Raw genomic sequence first — 22,500 nt, forward strand, 5'->3', positions numbered from 1 at the left:
CAGCTTAGTTTGGTTTGAAGTTTGTTAGATAGTTATAAATCAATGACAACATTTTATTGGCTTGTTACGTTCATATTAGCCCTCATACGCTTTTATTAACCTTGAGCATTTGCGTTTACATATATACAACAGCTGAATAAAATGAATAATATTCAAGAGATATCGAAGGAAAAAAGTTCAAGTTTTCACTGCATATGTTAAATGCCTCTACGACGACAATTCATAATAATTCAGAGTAAATTTGGTAGAAATATTGAGAATGTCTTATCACAAAGGTGACTGACTTAACTTGGAGTATCACCTCAAGTCTATTTTGTAACAAATATTTTGAAGCGAGGGACAGACCATTTTACTGAGTAGAGCGGCATAGCGCCGAGGGACATTGTGGAGGGCTTTTCTTGGTGTTCATTTCGCCCAGCTTTTATAATCCTAACGAAGTTTCCAGAATGTTCGACCAAGCTATTAGGTGGGAAGATTCCAAGTCACTTGGTGACACTCTAGCCGATCTGATTGGCAGAGTTATTTTCGCGAACGCGTTTATGCCTTATTTATAAAAAAATACTTAGGCTGAGATTGATTCTAAGTTAGAATTCTGAAGGCCGTGCTTTCGATTCTCGGCTGAAGCCTCGCTACAGCAGCAACTGATAAAGCATTGTCAAAAGTAGAATCTATGGTACGAGAACAGATATAGTTGCGATAACAGCATAGCAGTGGCTGCGTCTATTAGCTTCGCAAGTTCGTCGTTTCGAGTTGTCTTCGACTGAAAAGCATACTCGACAAGTGTTCTACACAAAATTCGCCGATCGATCAAAAGACTTGCGAAATCTGGTTGGCGAGAACTGTGGTAGAATGTTAAGGGGCGTGCAATTTCTTACAATTTATTTCTCTGGATGTCAATCTAAAGATGTTTTGTGAAATAGACGTAGTTCAATCACATTAATTTCAGTAATCTTGAAGGATCTGAACAGAAGAATAGAGATAGAAAGAATGTCAGTGAAAACGGAATAGAACGAAGAAGAGTGCAAAGTATAAGAATATGAAAGGGAAAGAAAGGGAGATAAGTGAACTGAAATAAGAAAAAGAGACAAACGGTATACTCACTTAGTGTATTGTTATAAAGATTGACAAGTTGTACAATTTATATAGCAGAGAAATCCTTTGTGAATATTGAAGAGGGCAACAGACACACAATCTGAGAAATTTCTTTTCCCGTTGATATAGTAATAATTAAACCATAGAGATTGATTCAAAGAAGTAAATCAACATCTCAAATACGTAGATATGACGGATGTATATTAAAATATCGAAAAATTTGGAATATATATATATATATATATATATATATATATATATGTAGCCACAAACACATACATACGTGTACAAACTTGAAACATACACAGGGGTCGACTGCAATATTGTACGAACCAAAGTCATTCGTAGGATCTAAAAAATTGAAGAACTCTTAGAAATTAATTGCATCTTAACAGACGAAAAAGATGAAGGAAGATGAAAGAATTTGTCGAAAATAATGAGACATTAATGACACAATTTATCAGGTTTCTTGGAAATGATGATTCTACTCTTCTTCTACACCTCGCTCTTGAAATTCTACATTCCACTGAAATAGTATTTCATCTTTAGTAAGATAAAAACGGCTCATTTTCTATTTAAGTAAGAACTTAAACCTGTTTTTCTGTCAGTCGTTCTCTAAACTTTCAGATCGCTTAAATAGCGTGATTTTTGGAACGCAATATAATCCTGAAGCTAAACCAACTGGTTATATTTATTATATCACACGAAGGAAAGGGTATGACGATTTTTGCAACGGGAAGTACGAAAGTATTTCTATGATGAAGGTACAAATAACGCTGAAAATATTAAAAAAAAAAAAATTTGTCTTTGGTCAGTAAGTGTTATTTCCCATTTGCTTCTATCTAAAAATCAAAAGGAAATGACTACTATTCCCTTCAAAATTTGCTTTTGTCACCTGGGCATCAGTGTTTTGAAACTGACCTATTTTCCATTACATTTCAGACAGAATCAGTGCTGAGTTGCTGAAGCAGAAATATCGTTATAGCAAATATTTTGCTCAATACCACAGATTTGCTTGTCAGTTGCTTGACCTTAACCGATTGAGCGTGGTTCTTAGTGGCTAACAATATGTGCATCTCTGATCATAAGCAGGAGTAGTGGGAGAGTATCATAGCCAAGTGCTGAGAAGGATCGTTTGGGGTTTGAATAAATGTAACAAAAGTAAAGTTTGAAGGAAATATTAACCATTTTACATGCATTCTAGGGGTAAGCAGATAGGAAATGACAGTTGATATCCAAGGACAAAAATCGCGTTATACAGAGTAATATTTCTTTCTAATTTTGGAACAAGGTCAACAGTTTTGAGGGGAGGGTCAAAGTTATTACACAAACTCCGTTCTTCGACTAGTGCTTATTTTATCAACCCAAAAAGTTGAAAGGCAAAGTCAATCTGAACGGTGTTTGAACTCAGAACGTGAAGAGCCAGAGGAAATATCGCAAAGCATTTTATCAGGTATGATAACGATCTTGCCAGTTCGCCGCCTTAAAACACACACACACACACACACACCATCATCTGAGGCGAGTGACTTGTTCAGATCAATGAGTCATATCGGATTTATCGTTAGGTGGCTGTCTCATCTGCACATGCCACGGCTACATGTGATAGCTGTAGTAGTTCGCTAACTCAACTGTTGGCCCTGCTGTTGACAGTTTGTTTGCTTTTAATTCACTCAGTATCCAGTGATATTCGTCATTGACTCAATAAATCGGCCGAAATAGTTTATATTCACCATGCTGTATTCCATGATCTCAACGCACCCGTGGCTTGGGTGGTTACCGGATGCTACGCCTTCCGAAAGGGTGACCTGTAATTAGTCTGGAGTTGTTTATTTCCATATTCGCATCTGACCGCTATTTACATTGCTAATTAACCGATTACTAGGACTTTGACGGTGCGTCTACTCCGGGTCAGGTAAGACCTTGGAACAATAGTGGCAATGAGGTGGTTCGACATTCTGCGAAACCTACGACCGGGCCCCGCTCCGCGAAATCTACGACCGGGCCCCGCTCTGCGAAACCTACGACAGGGCCTTACGACTGGATGCAGGTTAAAGTCATACCCAAGACAATACTCTCATGTATGCAAATATAAATGATAAATCATAGATGGCGTGAGTCTTTCCAACAGCTGAAGGTGCAAAAATACAATGAACATTGACGACATTCAGAAACTTTCAGAAAGCATCTAGACAATAAAAGGAATTCAAAATGAGAGACCACATTGGTGTGCAAGTGATATGGTTTGTTGCTGCAGCAAGATCTAACTTCGCCCATTCAGTCCGATTATCAGATCCATTATGAATTCAACAGACATTTACTGCTACTACACATATAATAACTTCCAAATATCCACACACAGTTATACTAAATCCTCGAGCACAACTTCAATGCTATTCTAATATGAAAATAAGTACACACAAAAATAGTTGTATCGCTACTAACCTGATCACCTCAAGGTGAAGTGCAGAGATGAACACCATCAATGATTGTACTGTCTGTCAATCTAAATGCCATTTGTTAACTCTGTAAGAGACGATAAAAAGCTAAATAAAAATAAAATTGATAGTGAAGTAAAAGTTTATGTATTTTTAAAACTGGTTTTGCAATGGTAAGATTCTCAAAAGAAATTAGTGGAGTTGGAGTGTTCCTGTTGTAAATGCGTTCCTTAATATTAAGGCTATGATACTTTCCCACTACTCCTGCTCATGATCAGTGATATATACGGGGTTAGTGACGTAGAGCCCCAAAGTAAATCCCATAGCCCGAAAGAAACATTTTTCCTATATATACTGTGCCATCACTACGTAAAAGCAATACATTTAGAAATGCAGAAGTGTATTTATTTTACACACAATAAAATATCTCAGTTTTGTATTTGTTTGTAAAATACGCTCACACTACTTTAGATAATCCTATACAATTAAGACGATTAGCCAAATCGCCGAAGTACCTCCTTCTGTCAACCACTGGTAGTACTGAAAGTTTTATGCTAATTCTTATGCAACGATGTATTTCACCCAAGAAATCCTTGTTAAGTCTCTTAAGTCAATGAGAATTTTTGCCGATATTCTCTATCAAAATTCTAATAACAAATTAGGAGTGGCTGTGTGGTAAGTAGCTTGCTTACCAACCACATGGTTCCGGGTTCAGTCCCACTGCGTGGCACCTTGGGCAATTGTCTTTCTACTATAGCCTCGGGCCGACCAAAGCCTTGTGAGTGGATTTGCTAGACAGAAACTGAAAGAAGCCCGTCGTATATATATGTATATATATATATGTATGTGTGTGTCTGTGTTTGTGTGTCTGTGTTTGTCCTCCCAACATCGCTTGACAACCGATGCTGGTGTGTGTACGTCCCCGTAACTTAGCAGTTCAGTAAAAGGGACCGATAGAATAAGTACCAGGCTTCCAAAGAATAAGTTTTGAGGTCGATTTGCTCGACTAAAGGCGGCGCTCCAGCATGGCCACAGTCAAATGACTGAAACAAGTAAAAGAGTAAAAGAGTAAATTAGTCATTTCAAACATAAACTACTTGCCAAACACAACTCCATTTCACTGTATATGTAAGTACTTCACAACTTCTGTAACCTCCTTTGTGAAGCTCATAGTGCAAAATCAGTTTCGAAGAGACTTATAATTGTATTAAGTCCGGTAAATATTGCAGTTCTGAGTAGCTTACTGCTGTATGCAAGGCTCCCTTTAAATGACTACTGGTTTTCTAGATTACAAGCTAATGAGGCATACTTGAAATCTGAATATGACTCCTTCAAGTCGAAAGTCAACTTCTCAAATAAAGACATTAGATCATACAAAGACGGAGCGTTTGCGATTGAAATGTCTTTGATTGTAAGATATACAAGAAGAAGAAAACAAAGAAGTAGAAGAAGAAGAAGAAGTAGTAGCAGTAGTAGAGGCAGAAGAAGAAGAAGAACAACAATAACAACAATATGTACTCTAGAACACAAACAGTGGTACTTAGTTTTGAAGCAACAGAGAATGAGCTCGGACTACCTAATAAAACGGTTTTGCATGGCGTGTATAAAGTGATTACCTCTGCTGGTCTAATTCTCTTGCTGGATTGGTACACAACCTGTCTAGTCCAGATACGAAAGCGAGTATCTTCTTATTTCTACGAATTTGACAGTATCCTGGAGGTTAGAATACGTGATATGATGGAACTGGGGCCCCTATTGTAAACCCATTCAAGAAAAATTTCTATGAACATGCATCAAAATAGATGTAGTCTTAGATGAGCTGGGATAAAACTGCGCGGCACCTTGGGTAAATGTCTTCTACTAAAGCCGCGATCCAATTAAAACTATTTGATAGAGACTGTGAGGAACCTTGTAGTTTGTGAGTGTGTCTTTGTGTCCGTGTTTGTTCCCCACCGTTTGGCAACCAAAATTTAACAGCTTGCAAGAGACCGATAGAACAAGTACCAGACTTAAAAAATAAATACACGGGTCGGTTTGTTCGAGTAAAATCTTTCATGCTAGTGCCCCAGCACGGCCGCAAATCCAATGACAGAAACAAATAAAAAGTAAAAGGTAAATACATATGAAGTAGTTGTATGCTGTCAACTTAATGTGACAGTCCCCTGAAGGGAATAATACTACTGCTGGTTAGACCTTGGAAGCTGCACCACTTCCTGTCTGCCTTGACACATTTCCTGTGTCCTTATGTTTACAAGGGGGAGACAAACACCTCCACCCAGCTAAGCCTACATCCAGAGACATGTTTCTGAGTCTTTGCTCGTCATCAGTCTGGAGTAGCAGGGGACTGTCACATTAAGTTGACAGCATACAACTACTTCATCGTATCACTACTGCATAAATCTCTCTGAGAGGTTTAGAAATGTATTATTTGTAAAGATATATGATCTTAATGAAATGTTATCTTATTGGGTGATTTAGTAGACATTCTCCGGTTTATTTAGCTAACTACATTCTTTATTATTCAAAGTGGGTGGCTGTAATGTTTATATATAATTGTTCTATTCCTTTTTAATGAATAAACTATAAGAGATGAAAATATAAACAATTTTCGCAAGATAAAACACATTTTTACGATTTGAGGAGCAAACTGAGTATGGAACAGTAAATACTTGGATATTCAATTGAAATTTTTCTATGCCAATGTAAAGCATCGCTAGTAATGTCTAATCTAAAATGTCAGAAATGTAACTAAACGTTTACGATCACTAAAAGATCAATATATTATTCGCAAGAAAACGTTTGGCTTCAAAATACGTAATTGTACAACACTAGTTAAAGATATAGAAAAATTTGAAACAAACCTTACAGGCAACATAAAAAAAACAAAGATTAAGACAATATAGGAACAGATTCCAAAAGAAATTACACTCAAATATCCAATCCCTACAAAAGTGACATATCAGTGAAAAGCTCCTTCATATCTGCAGGTAAAAAAATCTGCATGCAGCCGACAAAGGCAGTCACGAAGAGCCTCAAATTATACCACACTGTTAACAGAGAACACAGGATTTAGCAATAAGTTTATTGAATCGAATACCTAGCAAGACAAAACAACCCCCACCTCACAAAAAAAAATCTCTCTAAAACGAAAACCAAAACAAAACAGTCCATAAAAAAACTCGTTGGTAAAACTACAATTGCTGATTAATGAAATCAGTGAAAGGTAGATTAAAGATAGTGTGAAAATAACCATAGATATATTAACTCTGAAATGAGGAAAGTGTCAAAATTAATACAATGGCACAAGAGTAGATTCGTCATCAGTTAATTAATAACAACGAAAATGTTGCATAAATTCACACAGTTCAACATTGTAAAATTCTATCCATCGATTAAAAACTTATCTTATTAAAAGCACTTGAAAAATAATTTATTACTTACCATCTACGATCATTAGATAATCCGGAATTGCTAGTCTACTGTCTTTAAATATTTAAATATAGGCGATAAAATAATGCTGAATGTTATTAGTTAGAAAAGAAGATAGGTTGGTCACTGCTAGAATACTGGTCGAATGATAATCAAATGATATACACAGATATTTTTCGTAGCACTTGTGTACACTACTGGAGAGAACAAAAGCTACAACTCTGCCTGAAGTGAGTTAGAAACCCTTATACAAAGAGGTAAATCTTAAAGACCTCACAACATTTAAACATAACTGAGAGAGAAAGAGAGAGAGAGAGAGAGAAAGAGAGAGAGAGAGAAAGAGAGAGAGAGAGAGAGAACGAGAGAGAGAGAGAGAGAGAAAGATAGAGAGAGAACTAGAGAAAGATCTCAATGCACTTTACTATATCCATAATACTGAAACAATAAACAACATTATAAAGAAGGACCATTACCTGCTACTTCCTATCTCTGATCAGCTAATTCGTCCTCGGCGAACATAGATATCACAAGATATTCAATGGCAACAACGCAAAAGTTAAGTATAGCTGCAAAAGATGCAAATATAAGCTACTTAGGTCCTAAACAATGATATACTTGGAAAGTCACATACCATAATTAACAACAAATGCAGCTACTATAGGCAGAAGCTGTGCTTTTCTTTGCAAGCAAATTGCCTAAAAGAGGAAAAATCTAAAAAAGTGTAATATTAAAAGAACGAAAAAACTACAACGGACAAACAGAATGTTCAAACTTTGCTTTGAAGAATTTTTAGTCAAATGAATCAATCCCTATATTTTATGTTTTAAGCCGGATGCATTTTCCATTGTTTTCTGTTGCCATACCGCTAAGTTACGGGGACGTAAACACGCCAATACTGGTTGTGAAGAGATGGTGTGGGGCAAACACAGACACAAAAACACAGAAATACGCACACGCACGACAGTTTCCGTCTACCAAATCCACCCACAAGGCTTCGGTCGGCCCAAGGCTATAGCAGAAGATACTTGCCCAAGGTGCCATGCAGTGGGACTGAATTCAGAACCATGTAGTTTGGAAGCAAGTTTCTTACCACACAGCCATGCCTATATGCCCACTTCAACATGGATGTTCTTTTAGAACAAACTATACTGCGGTAGTTATCACGGGAGCAGGGGAGAATAATAATAATAATAATAATAATAATAATAATAATAATAATAATAATAATAATAATAATAATAATAATAATAATAATAAGTGACAACAAAAGAATGAGACCTCGATGTTAGATAAATAGGGGATTATTTATATATATTATAATTTAGAACAGACAGTAAAATGTTGTCATTATAGTACTCGGAGTTTCGAATGTCGGTGCGAAGAGCTACGATACATTCTTGGCTATTAATGGCAATAGACGCTATGAAAAACCATCGAATAAAAAGGAAGTTACTCTAATAGGTAGAAAATTAAAAAGATAAAAATATAAAAATTACACGCGACCATATTCTCACAATATATAGACATAAACCTTACGTGTGTTTTTTATCTTTTATCTTTTTCTGCTTATTAGAGTAACCTCCCTTTTATTCAACGGTTTTTCATAGTGTCTGTTGCCATTAATAGCCAACAAGAATGTATGCATCATAGCTCTTCGCTCTGACATTCGAAACTCCGAGTACTATAATGACAACTTACTGCTTATTCTAAATTATAACACACAGACGCATACACGCACACACACACACACACACACACACACACACACACACACAAATAATTAAGATTCAGTTGAATTAAGTACTTAAGTTGAAGCACGAAGTCAGTCGCGTATGGTCCCCACAGCTCGAAGTTAGGCGAATAAAAAGCAAATAAGTAACAAGGATGTCCAGGTATCAGTGCATCGCGGCCGTTTCAAGCGGCGCCATTTAATCGATCAATGAAAACATTACATTAATTTGAAATAAACCGATCTCCTCGGTTGCAGACGACCATATAGATTTCCGACATACAGGATACACCATTATAATTTTTTAGCAAATTTTTCATCAGTAATAGAGACTAAAACAATTATTCTGCTTCTCTTTGCTATTTTTGTGGCAGAATGAATTTAGGGGAAAATACTTAAAATCTACTATAATTTAGAGAGACAGAAAAAATAATGGGGGGGGGGGGGGTCTTGCCACAAAACTAGCAAAGAGAAGCAATGTAATAATTTTAATCTCTAGTAATGATGAAAAATTTGCTAAAAATATATAATGGTGTATCCTTAATGTTGGAAATCTATATAGTCGTCTGCTTCCGAGAAGTGTGGTTTATTTCAAATTGATGTAATGTTTGCATTGATCGATTAAATGGAGCCTCTTGAAACGGCCGTAATGCACTGATTGCTGTACACCCTTGTTACTTATTTGTTATATATATATATATATATACACACACACATACATATATGTTTGTGTGTTTATGTCTGAATAATTAGCTCTTATCTATTGTGCTATTTGGTCAGCAAGTATTCTTTATCCCCAGACAAATATAACTATTCAGACACATAAGGAGAACTACCTGAGACTAGGGACTCATTATTTTTCAGAAAATTCGGCAGATATTGCTAAGTGTTCCTTCTTCATGTTTCACTTCAGATACATACCTTAGTCTACTCAAATGTTCATACTACCTTACTCCATATTTTCTTTTAAATTTTGCAGAATAATTATTTTCCAACACGTTTGTGATAACGTGACATATTGATTTATACTTTTCTATTCATGTTACCCGAGTGATGCGTTACACAAAGATGTCTGGATTGTCGTTATAACACATGCATATAAGGAATCTTGATTTCTCTGTGTCACTTGATATACAAATTTTCTGTGGTTGTCAATACTTCTAATCATGATGTCAAGTTGCACATTTTTTGGAGATGATGTACTATTTTAATCCTTAACTGAATTACGATTCCTAATATAATTTCATTCTAAGGAGTATTCTGGGATAATCTAATAAGGGAGTTCTTCGTTTTTTTAATGACTTTTATAATTTTTTAACCAAAAATATGAGTGTTTGATACATGCTTATAGAAGGTGACAATAAAAATGTAGTTGTACACCTAAATATATGTCAATGCATCTATGTGTGTTGTGTACAGTAAGACCACATTTTACACACTCATACTTGAATGTTCCACAAACCAGCATTCTATGAGAGGTGGTATTAACCAGTTGATTAAAAATAAAGAAGACTCGCGTAAAACTCAATGAGTTCCTAAGTAATGATGACAAGTATCGTCCAAAAACCCCATATTAGAAGGCCACTTTGAAAGTTAATATAGGAAATGTAAACGATTAATATATTTCAATATTAACAATTACAAGATTAGTTTCTTCTTAAATAAAATTAATGGAATTAAACTAAACCATAATTCCTCAGGAGAGACGGAAAATATAGTGAGTCTGTTAAACATGTGTGCGTAGGAGTGGTTGTGTGGTAAGTAGCTTGCTTACCAACCACATGGTTCCGGGTTCAGTTCCACTGCGTGGCACCTTGGGCAAGTGTCTTCTACTATAGCCTCGGGCTGACCAAAGCCTTGTGAGTGGATTTGGTAGACGGAAACTGAAAGAAGCCCGTCGTATATATGTATATATGTATGTGTGTGTGCGTGTGTGTGTGTTTGCGTGTCTGTGTTTGTTCCCCAACATCGCTTGACAACCGATGCTGGTGTGTTTACGTCTCCGTAATTTAGCGGTTCGGCCAAAGAGACCGATAGAATAAGTACTAGGCTTACGAAGCATAAGTCATGGGGTCGACTTGCTCGACTAAAGGCGGTGCTCCAGCATGGCCGCAGTCAAATGACTGAAACAAGTAAAAGAGTAAAGAGTAAGAGCATGTAAAGTAATGGATGGGAAGTTATTTGCCTTCCTACAGAGTTAGGTGTTAGAGTATTTGTTGGAATGAGGGCTGACACAGTGTTCAGGCATCTTGGATTAGTTGCAGAGGAGAGAAGAGTGGTTACCAAACAGAAAAGTACCTGAATCAAGAGAGAGAACGAGTGGTGCAACAAGAATGAACATTTAGGATAATAGAAACGTTTGGCCTAGACCCCCAACATCAGAGTTAACGAAGCTCGTACTGTTACGCGGGAGTTTTGTCACCTACATTGCTGGATGGTCCTGGGCAATTGTGGTGTCGCTGTGGAAGGGACAAAATACCTACAGAACAGAATTCTCAGCACACAACTGTTTACCCTAAATATTTGGGAACAATATTTTCTCAAAAATATCTTCTCTAAAATGTTTTCTCTAAAATCCATGCATTAAGAACGAATTAAGATTTCTCAACAATGACAACGTCGAAAATAGTTAATGTGATAATCGCTTCTCCGTAAAACGTTACACTAAAAATATTCCTCATAAGCATTGAGTCTATTTTAGACCCATTTAAATTAATGGAATTTTGATCTGCTTTGTCTAATTTAGTCACGTGACACATTAAAATAAACAGTGAAGTAAAAACTATACTTACTAAACCATTTTTCTTGAAAAGATTTAGAAAAACAATGATTGATATAGCTTACTGCAATGAAGTAATGAAGCACTAAAATATCTTGATGATAGCTTCTATTTTCTTGATGAAGGACCGAACAGTGATCAAAGCCGTAGGTTTCCGTCTAAAACGAAGTATGAAACTCTTTCTTTTGTTTCTTCCTACATCATCTTGCCTAGGCATTTATCAACATCTTCCCCACCTCCACAATATCCTCACCTACCTATTAGTGTTCCTACGTAGCAATAAACTAACATATTATTCTCTTTTCATCTTCAACATTCACGTAGTCACAGAACACAAATACTCTTACACATAGAGAAAGAAATATACATATGCCAGATTGGTGCAAGCCTATTAATTTAGCGAACGTATTGTTTGAGATAAAAAGTACTTCAGACAATAGCCAAGAGAAGACTCTCAGACTGCAATCAGTTAAATGACTGAAAAACTAAAATAGATATGTGTCTGTTCAGAAACTAATTCTCCTTTTTCTTTCGGCAGCTGTGAGAGTAGGCTGCAGTATATTGCTTTTCATCTGTCCTTAATATAACATATGATTGCTGAATTAGAATGTGGCGAAAATCTTCACCTCACACGTAGAAAGTGTTGATTAATGCATAGTTACGTACTCGAACACACATCTGTGAATAAATACATGTGATTTAAAAATTATTATAACACTAAATTTTAACATGAAGGAAGTGTTATGGAACCGTTCTATGATTTCATTACAGACAGTAGAGACGCAAATGGGGTCGATACAATTGAAAGTCAAGAATAGTTTCTTTATCAAAAATACTGTGATCAATACTATCGACATTTGCATCCATAGCTTTTCACAAACAAAGCAAATATACATATATACTTACATTCATACATGCATGCATGCATGCATACATACATATTCTCCTACGCACATGTGAAGGAAGACACAAAAGACAGCCCCTCCTACCAAAAATTCTTACTATAAATTCTTCCTACGACATTAAGCGACACAAAGTCCACTCACACACAAATATAAACAGCCAAAACCACACACACACACACACACACACACACATACGAACATACACGTGCTATTATTACACACACACACATACACACACAGACAGACCTGCGCACACGCACATACCCAGGCATACCTCCTTCTCTTGCACTCTCCTGTCTTAGAAAGAACTTTTCCCTCACCCATTCCCTTCCGGTCATTTCAAAATGTAACCACATGTGTATCGTTGGTGATTTTCTTCCTCCGTCTTCCATTCTTTTGGACTTTCCTCTAATTCTGAAGAAGAGCTTTGCTCGAAACATTAAATCCTCTTTCTTTCCCTTCTTGAGCGTCTGATAATACAGTACTTGTACCAAGTCGTCGCGTTGCTGTTTTTTCTTGTTTGATCTTCTTTGTTTGGATTCACTACGTACATACATACATACATAGTACATACATATATACATAGATATAATACATAAATACATATAATAGATACATTACGTCTTGTTATAAGGATACACCTTCCCTATTCAGAGACAGGAGATACTAAATATTTGATCAATAAGAGAAATAAGGATGCTTCTTAACCCTTACATTTTGACAGAAAAAAAAATCGAATGTTGCGGTGAAAGAGTACAGCAGGGTTTGTCACCATCCCCTGCCGGAGCCTCGTGGAGCTTTAGGTGTTTTCGCTCAATAAACACTCACAGCACCCGGTCTGGGAATCAAAACCGCGATCCTAAGACCGCGAGTCCGCTTCTCTAACCACTAGGCCATTGCGCCTCCACGGTACAATGGCAATAGGCCAGATATTGTTCACACCATTTCGTAATCATATAAAACGTAGAAAATACCAATTTGATAAGATATTTTAGTCACTTATTCTACTAAAGTATTCATAATGAGAGGCAAATGGATTTTTATCAGTTTCCAAGATGACTAATTTTCGTATTTCAAACGAAGTTTTATTCGCTCATCATTGTTTTTCTCCAGTCATAATCGAAACTAGTTGAAATATGTACTTCTGTTAAAACGACTTAGCAACTTACGGGTGAGGAATTGAAACCGAGTCGCATACACGACTAACGTCATATATACGACTGAAATAGAAACTGATTGCTTTCCAGACAAAGCTCCAGTATAGAGGTTGGATAAAAAGATAAAAATAAAGTTGGAGCTAGAGTATTTGAAAAGAACATTCTAAATCTTTCAATAATTTAAAATTATATCATGAGTCAGCGATCAATAGACAGTTGGAGCGAGTTAGAAATAGATAAGCAGACATTAATACTGACATGAAGTCCGCTTCATTCATTTAACATTCCATTCTCGTGTAAGTTGATATTTTGATAATTTTTCTATTTTAGAAAGTTCCAGGTTATTCCGTACATTTCCTTCAATTCCTATTTTCATGTTCTCTGAACATATTTACAACAATGCGTTTCGTCATAAAGATAATGAACAACACCAAATGTTCCTTCTATACTAACGTCTCACCCCGAAGCACTAACATTAAGAATCCTTCAGCTCCTAGAAAACTGATGGTTTATTCATTTATTATGTTTAGATATTTTCAAGAAAAATTTTTTTCGAGAATCGTGCTTCCTACAAACCACTTTAGTATTTGCCTATAAGAAAAAAGCTTTCAGCTATACAAAATCGTGATGTTGATGACAGTATTGACGAATACATATTAAATTAGCTATAGATGAAGTTCTCTATAGCTATAGTTTGCTGTAGTTTTTTTTAATTCAAATGTTTTCACTACTATAGTAAAAAAAAAAATTATACTGGGGAGAACAATCACATATTCTGTAAGAACTCCTATGACATATTAATGTTATCGCACGAGAAGCGATGGTGAGTTTTCAGAAATCGTAAAATATAATTTTCTTTCTTTACGTTCTCAGTTCGAATCCAATCAGGGTCGTTCTTAAATTATCGAAGTCGATTAAATATCATTTGGCCAATAACTTGTGTTCACGCGTTACTGAAATGAAAAAAAAAAAAGTAAAATCTCAGTGGGTTGCGGGGAACTGACTGACGAAATGGCTCCCTGTAAAATAGCATGGTTTCACAGTTGAAATAATACGCATCTTCTACATCGTACATCACTAGATATTTTGAGAAAGGCATGAATGTCACACAATCTCATTAGCTTCCTTAATAAATATATAATTTGCGGACATTCTGTTGCAAGTAATTAAGTATTTTCAATTTTATACACTTTGAAATATAACTGTGGATGAGGAAAGCAGAATCAGTGACTCGAATGAAACCCTGGAATGTATGTCTGTGTGATTTTGGTTTCAAGTTTTGGCACAAAGCTAGTAATTTCAAGGGAGGGGCTAAGTTGATGACATCGACCTTAGTACTCGACTGGTATTTGTTTAATCGACTACGGAAGGATGAAAGACAAAGTAGACATCAGTGGCATTTGAATTCAAAACGTAAAATTGGAAGAAATGCTGCTAAGCATTTTGCCCGGCGTGATAACGATTCTGCCAGCTCGACGCCCAAATGTCTGCGTAATACTAACTTGACACCTCGACAGACAGCATTTTCACCTGTAAATTCAGAAGTTAAGAACTGTTTAAAATTGATTTATAGACGAGAAGTTAACTGTGAGCAATAGGAATACTTCGTTAAATTTTTAATAGCTTAGCTCTTAGTATATTCTCTCACCAATAAAGGGAAATCTACTAAACTTTAAAATCAAGTCTCTAAATGAATTTTGTCGAAGAAGACTATCAGTGTTTAGACTAACTTGTTTTTTTATTTAATATTAAACATATATTTGTAAATAGTATTTTTCGTATGGAAAATGACTCTCTGTCTTTTTCTCTCTCTCTCTGTGTCCCCCCCCCCACACTCTCTCTCACTTTCTGTATCTCTGTTACTAACTGTCTGTCTATCTGTCTCTTTGTCTTTCTCTTTGTATCCTGTACATTAAACAACTGCCAGCGGCTTATATTAACCGCTCTCACTCCTACGCAGTGCATGGAAATTTATTGAGAAAACTATCTTGAACTACATACACATTCACTACACTTATTGAATAAACTTGTACCATACGTTCAATGCACGTATTGCGGAAACTTTCCTGCACTACACTATCGCTACATTTATTGAGGAACTGTCTTATTCTACATATACCATCACTACGTTTAATGATAAAATATACAACATACATTATCACTACATTTGCTGGAGAAAGTGTTATATACAGCATACATTCTCACTAATTCTGTGAACTGTCTTGTACAACTTATTAGATTTATTGAGGAAACTGTCTTGGACTGTATACTTGTTACCCTTATTGAGTAAAGTATATTTGTGTTATCTACTCTCCTTACCAATGAAGAACACGTAGCGACAACGTTGAAGTATATGACATTGCCAAACCTGAATCCCATAACCAAGTCTTCATATGTAAGGTGAGAAGATATTTTAATACTTTAACTCTGTTTAGTAGTTGACAAGAAGTTTCACATACATACATGTATATTTATGTGTATATCTCCCAATATATATATATATATATATATATATATATATATATATATATATATATATATATATGGTGTGTTATGTTAATTTATGGAAAGGAATCCTATAAAACTCAACAAATTTGTATTATTTTCATATTCGCAAACTTACGCCAGTAAACTACCCGTAAAATATGAAGAATCTTTATTAGAAATCTTTTTGGGAATCCTCCAAATTAAAGAACGAAATATAATTCAACCTTTTCACACACACACATACATACACACACACATACATATATGTATATATATATATATATATATATTATTTATATAGACACATTCACACAAGTACACGCAGATACACACGTATACACACATTGAGCTGCACGCATGTGTATGGAGTACTTGCGAGCACGCGCGTGAGTGAATTCGGGTTTTGTTGCTTGAGAATATCTTATGTTTAATATGATCATTGTTGAGTTGATGTTCTATACATATAATTATAGATATTTCTATATTTATATACGTGCGGATGTTTCATCAGAATACATTCCTGCAGTGATAAAATCTATAGAGAAAGTGAGGTTAATTATATAGGTAAAAAAAATGCATATTGTGACATATTTTCAACTTATTTTCGTTCCACTCTTAACCCCCTTTACTTAAGCATTAGGACATTGTCAATTGATTTTTCTCCATACAACAACCACTATGGATCCCATATATATATATATATATATATATATATATATATATATATATATATATATATATATATATATATATATATATATATATATATATATATATATATATATATATATATATATATATATAATATTAGGGATGAAAATCCAAATTTACAGGGAAAAATTCAATTTAATTTAATTTATTAAAATTAAATTAAATTTCACAATATATAAGATATAAATATATAATTTTTTCTCTAAATTATATATATATATATATATATGGGAGTATTTACGAAAAAAGACAACAGACGAAGACAGGTGGTGTGTATATAATACTAATAACATTAGGGATAAAAATCCAAATTTACAGGTAAAAACTCAATTAAATTCAATTTATCAAAAATTAAAATAAAATTTTGTCTGTCTGTCTGTCTGTGTCTACATATCTACCTATCTATCTATGTACATACATATATTTCGCAGGCACGGCTGTGTGATAAGAAGCTTGCTTTCTTACCACATGACCCCGGGTTCAGTGCTACTGTGTAGCACCTTGGCCAAGTGTCTCCTACTATAGCGTCGGGTCAACCAAAGGCTTTGTGAGAATATAAGACTATAAAAGAATATATATACGAGGTTTGTGTGAAAAGTTAAGGGATTATTGTCACAAACAATTTACTTCAATTTCAAACAGCGTTCTTCATGGTTTCCCCTTTTTCTTTCTTCTCTGCATGCTTCTACGCACTGCTGGAAGGATTCATCTGGAATGCTCCTCAGCTCCGTCGTTACGGCCCTCTTGATGATTTCCATTCCTTCAAAACGGGTTCCCTTGCCGATCCCTTCGAGCTTTGGAGAAAGGAAAACCCACGCGGAGCAAGATCATATGAATAAATAGGTTGTTTCAGTACGGTGATGTTCTTCTCTGCCAGGAACTGCCGGATGCTTAGGATTTTGTGAGCAGGTGCATTGTCGTGGTGAAGCAGCCACGATTTGTCCTGACACAACTCTAATCCCTTCTCGCGCAGTGAGCGAAGCAAACACCGCAGAATCTATTTGTAGACTTGCTCGTTGACTGCTTAACGTTGTGTTCAGTCCTGCCTTTTGAAGACCCCCCCCCTCCCTTGCTCCTTGAGTCATCTTCCACCTCCTCATGGCCCTCTTTGAACCTCTTGTGCCACTCAAAAACATTTGTGCGTGACATGGTGTTTGTGCGCAACATGGTGTTTGTGCACAACAAGTGCTTGTGACAGAGTTTTTCCCAACCGGACCAAAAATTTTAGGTTTATTGGTTGCTCGGTATTCATTGTTCGTTCTTCAGGGCTCATAGCTGAAGGACCTGAAAAAGAGGTTGCAGAAAGCTAAGATTACAGTTATATACTCCCAAAATATCATGTTAGATGATAACACAATCCGCTTATCTCTTTCACCCATAGATAACACAACACACCCAACCCCGTTACTTTTCAGACAGACCTCCTATATATATATATATATATATATATATATATATATATATATATATATATATATACGTGTGTGTGTGTTTGCATGTATATATATATATATAGGATCTTTTTTAAAACGGGGGCCACATTTTTCATTAATGTTTTACGTAGTGTTTTTGGTACCGAAAGACTTTCAAACTTCGTATACTTATCTATTTTGTGTTATAGAACAGAAAAATATTTTTGTATTCGAATTTATTTGATGTAAAAAATTGTCTTATTTCGATAATTTCAACCAATCACTGACAAGTATTCAGTTGTTTACATTTACTCCTTTGGCTGATTAAACCATAGCTTCGTTTTATTTGCTTTTTTCATTTTAAATTTGCTTTTTTCATTTTCTTTTTTTTTCTTCGTTTTATTTACTTTTTTCTTTTTAAATTTGCTGTTTTACCCTAACCCTAACCCTAACCCTATCACCGATAGAATTGTTTCAGAATCGTTTGTTTATGTAGTCGGCACTTAATGTATATCGGCTGAATGGACGTCAGTGATTGGTTGAAATTACAGAAATACGACAACTTTAACATGGAATAACTTATGGATTTCTTTTTTTTTAAAGAAGACTAAGAGAAAAAGATGTTTTATATGACACATTCTACCAGTGTTCCAAGTTTCAAAGTGTTTCGTTAATGAAAAATGTGGCCCCCGTTTTAAAAAAGATCCTATATATATTCATCATCATCATTATGAACCCCTAGATATGTCAATCTCGAATCCTAATAGTTATAGAGCTGGTTACCCAGTTTCGCTGGTACATAAGTGACTCTGATCACGAGACCCTCCTTCAACAGGAAGCCAGCCGATCGTAGGGTTACTCATTTACAGCTGAGCGCACTGGAGCAACGTGAAACGAAGCGTTTTGTTCATGAGCATAACACACCACCCAGTCCAGGAATCGAAACGACGATCATGCGATTGTGAGCGATATGCGATAATCCCTAACCTTCACGCGACATTTATTGAAGTTTTAGTTCACTTCTGGCATATTTTTATTTCCAAATCATTTATTGAAGTTGACTTGGCTTTCAAAGCATGGGCTCTCGATTTCCAGAAACATTCTCTTTTCCATGTGATGGATATTTGTTTTTGACAACCAACAGCATTTGTGAATACGTATGCATTGGTATCTTATCTTTAGATCCATACTGATACGTTGCTAGATATTTCTCGTCATCGACGCATACTTTACTTGTGTAGCCACCAATATAACAGCAGTAATTATCTCTGATATTAAAATCAACATCGTAAGAAAACACTGGTATTTGTACATTTTATTAGAAATTCTCGTGTCCCCAGATTTAACCTTATGTACATATGTATACTTATATATACACACATATATACATATACAGACAGACAGACAGACAGACACACACACACACACACACACACACACACACATGCATATATATATATATATATATATATATATATATATATATATATACGCATTATATATATATGCATTATGTATATATAATGTTATAATATTCTATATAGAAGGTGGCGAGCTGGCAGAAACGTTAGCACGCCGGGCGAAATACTTGGTGGTATTTCGGCTGTCTTTACGTTCTGAGTTCAAATTCCGCTGAGGTCGACTTTGCCTGTCATCCTTTCGGGGTCGATAAATATCTAATCGACTGGCCCCTCCCCCGAAATTTCGGGCCTTGTTTCTAGAGTAGAAAAGAATATTATATATATATATATATATATATATATTTATTTATTTATCTGTATCTGTATACTTATAGGTGTATATAACTACACATATGTACATGCATATATGTGTGGGGTATTGCGTGAACGCGTGTGCTTATATGTGAGCATGCATGTTTATGTGTGTGTTCTTAAACAGGAATAATATTTATAGAGATTCGGTTTGCCAAAATGACAGATCATCGCCAGGGTATTGTTGTTTTTGAACTCTATGTTAAGGCGATCGACTGCTGGGCAGCACAATGCGATAAAATCGTTGAATGCAGGTAAAAGTTTTGCACAGCTGCTTACATTTCTGTCGTTATGTAGCATTAACATGTCAGTGTAAACGAGGTCGATTTGAAACTAAGATACTAATGATTCTGTTAGTAGGGGGTTCAGTCACTAACTCGCTTTCTCAGCAGGATGAATACTAATGAGTTGTCACAAATGCTTGTGCTGAATAATCTATATGTATCATTGTAAATTGAATCACTTGCTAGTAATGTGCTTAAAACAATTAATCACAAACACACACGAATACACTCAGATAGCCACACAAACATGCACTTAAGCACGCACACACTCACGTAATTTCAGTTGCAGGCATACGTCTTCTCCACACACACTCTCAAACTTATGCAGAAACTCGCATTCAAATATATATATATACACAGTCAATATATAAAAAGCAGGTCCTATTAAATGGCTAATGACGCTGAGCATGCTATCCAACTGGAATTGGTAACACATGAGGCAATCGACAGTTGTGACAGCGTGGAACGCCGTTGCTTTAACACAGATATTAGATTCATGTTTGCTTTAAATCTAAATCAATAGGGAACTATTTTACTACATAGGTGAGAAATTGAAATAATCGACTAAAAAAAAAAATAATAATATTCCCTTTTCATATTTCATGGTATCAATATAAATGTATTCGCCAGTTTTATTAACTTAGCTTTGACATGACTACTGCAGACATTATCTCTGAAAGTTAAGAGACAGGAAATATATGATTTCTGAAGTCGGCCGTCGTCTGTTTTAGGATAGAATATTGTGATATAGTAAACTTATATAAAAGATAGAGTTGTATTATTGAGATTCATAATGCTAAATCTGATTTAGAAAACAGCTCTCATATTGCGAACGCTTTTGTTTCATCCAATATAAAATCGAGAAATCAACGTGATATAGTATTATCAAAATATAAAAAGTAAAGAGCAATCAAATATAAATGCGCATTATAACAATACATCTAACGGTAATACATTAACTGTTATATATTTCAAAACTGAAGTACAATTGGTATACCAAGGTGTGAAGGAAACTCCTAAAACATTTAAAAGATAATGTGAAAACTATTTGAAACGTGTTTCATTGTTAGTTGTATAGAAATAAATTCAGCAGACGACAGAAAAAATGGCTCCTATTAACACTGAGCATAAGATTGACTGAAAATACCGTTTAATAGAAATATTGTAATCAAAGGTATCGTTTTTTGTTATCTTTGAAATATGCCATTACATATTATACAGATAATTCTGTAATCAAATAAAAATCAGAAGTCGACAAGAATTTGATTTTTATTTGATTTGGATTTGGTAGACTAGAACAGTTTGTAATAACTGATACTGTTTGTTTAACTTTATGAAATCCGCACAACACTAGCGACTCGTTGCTAGTTATAGTAAGCTTCATCTAGCGTGCCATTACCACATACAACAAAAAACCTCATCCATTGTCCTAGCAGAAACTTCTCCATTTACACCACAGTAGTCTTTCAATCATGTCTCAAAAATAATATCAAAATTTTACAGTTATATGGAGTTATAATATCAAAGAAAAGAACACCTACAAATCTGTAAAATAATCTTGGTTTAGCAACAATTTTAAGGAATGGATGAAAAACTTTGTTCATCAAAGAAATTCTGCATAATCACTGAACATCCTTCTTAAATAGGAAGTTAAACTTTACATGCCACCATAGAGAGAATTCTTTGCAAATAAACTAAAGTTATTCTAATAAGTTACAGACATCCGTATCCGCCTGACGCCGCATATTGCATATCTCATTAAATCATTACCTTTTATATTAATAACACTATATATTCACATTTCTTAATGATTGCTGAATAATTAAGGACACCAGCGTAAAATATTTGTATGATTTAACTTTAGAATGACCTACCTACACACATCCACGTCACCGTACATTACTCAAAATTATTGCAATGTTTGTATTAGACTCATAATATGGGTATGACCTTAAATTGCATTCAGCAGTGGGGCTCCCGTTCGGCAGTCCCAGGGTTTTGGTGGCACTTCTTGGCTACTATTGGTTCTAGAGCTACTCTGATCCCCAGCAGTAACATCTGCCAAGGTCCCAGCTACGGGTTAATTAGTAATATTAGCTTCTACCTACTTATGCATGTGAAAACTGGATCCAGTGAACTTTGCGTAAGAAGCTTCCATGGTTCAGTGAGGGGAAGGCGGATGCAGCAACGCATTGGGAAATGCAGAAAGCAAGATGGAGTAAGTAAACAACCTTGGTCATCCATTGCTTCCGTCTCCACCTCATGTCGTCTTGACCTGGTCTTGCCACTGGATTGAAGATGGTCA

At 35.3% G+C, this 22,500-nt stretch overlaps 1 protein-coding gene across 2 annotated transcripts in view; it reads left to right on the forward strand.

Moving 5' to 3' along the window:
* Positions 1-15,461: 15,461 nt before the first annotated feature.
* The window catches only part of LOC106873642 (ras-related protein Rap-2a), a 263,389-nt gene continuing 256,350 nt past the window's right edge, over positions 15,462-22,500 (forward strand). For both annotated transcript variants that reach the window (XM_052969069.2, XM_052969072.2), the window contains exon 1: positions 15,462-15,929. The gene's annotated coding sequence lies outside the window, so the exon portion shown is untranslated. The remainder of the gene's footprint in view (positions 15,930-22,500) is intronic.

This window comes from Octopus bimaculoides, chromosome 6, assembly GCF_046866305.1.
Source record: "Octopus bimaculoides isolate indiv1 chromosome 6, ASM4686630v1, whole genome shotgun sequence".
In the NCBI taxonomy this organism is placed as follows: domain Eukaryota; kingdom Metazoa; phylum Mollusca; class Cephalopoda; order Octopoda; family Octopodidae; genus Octopus; species Octopus bimaculoides.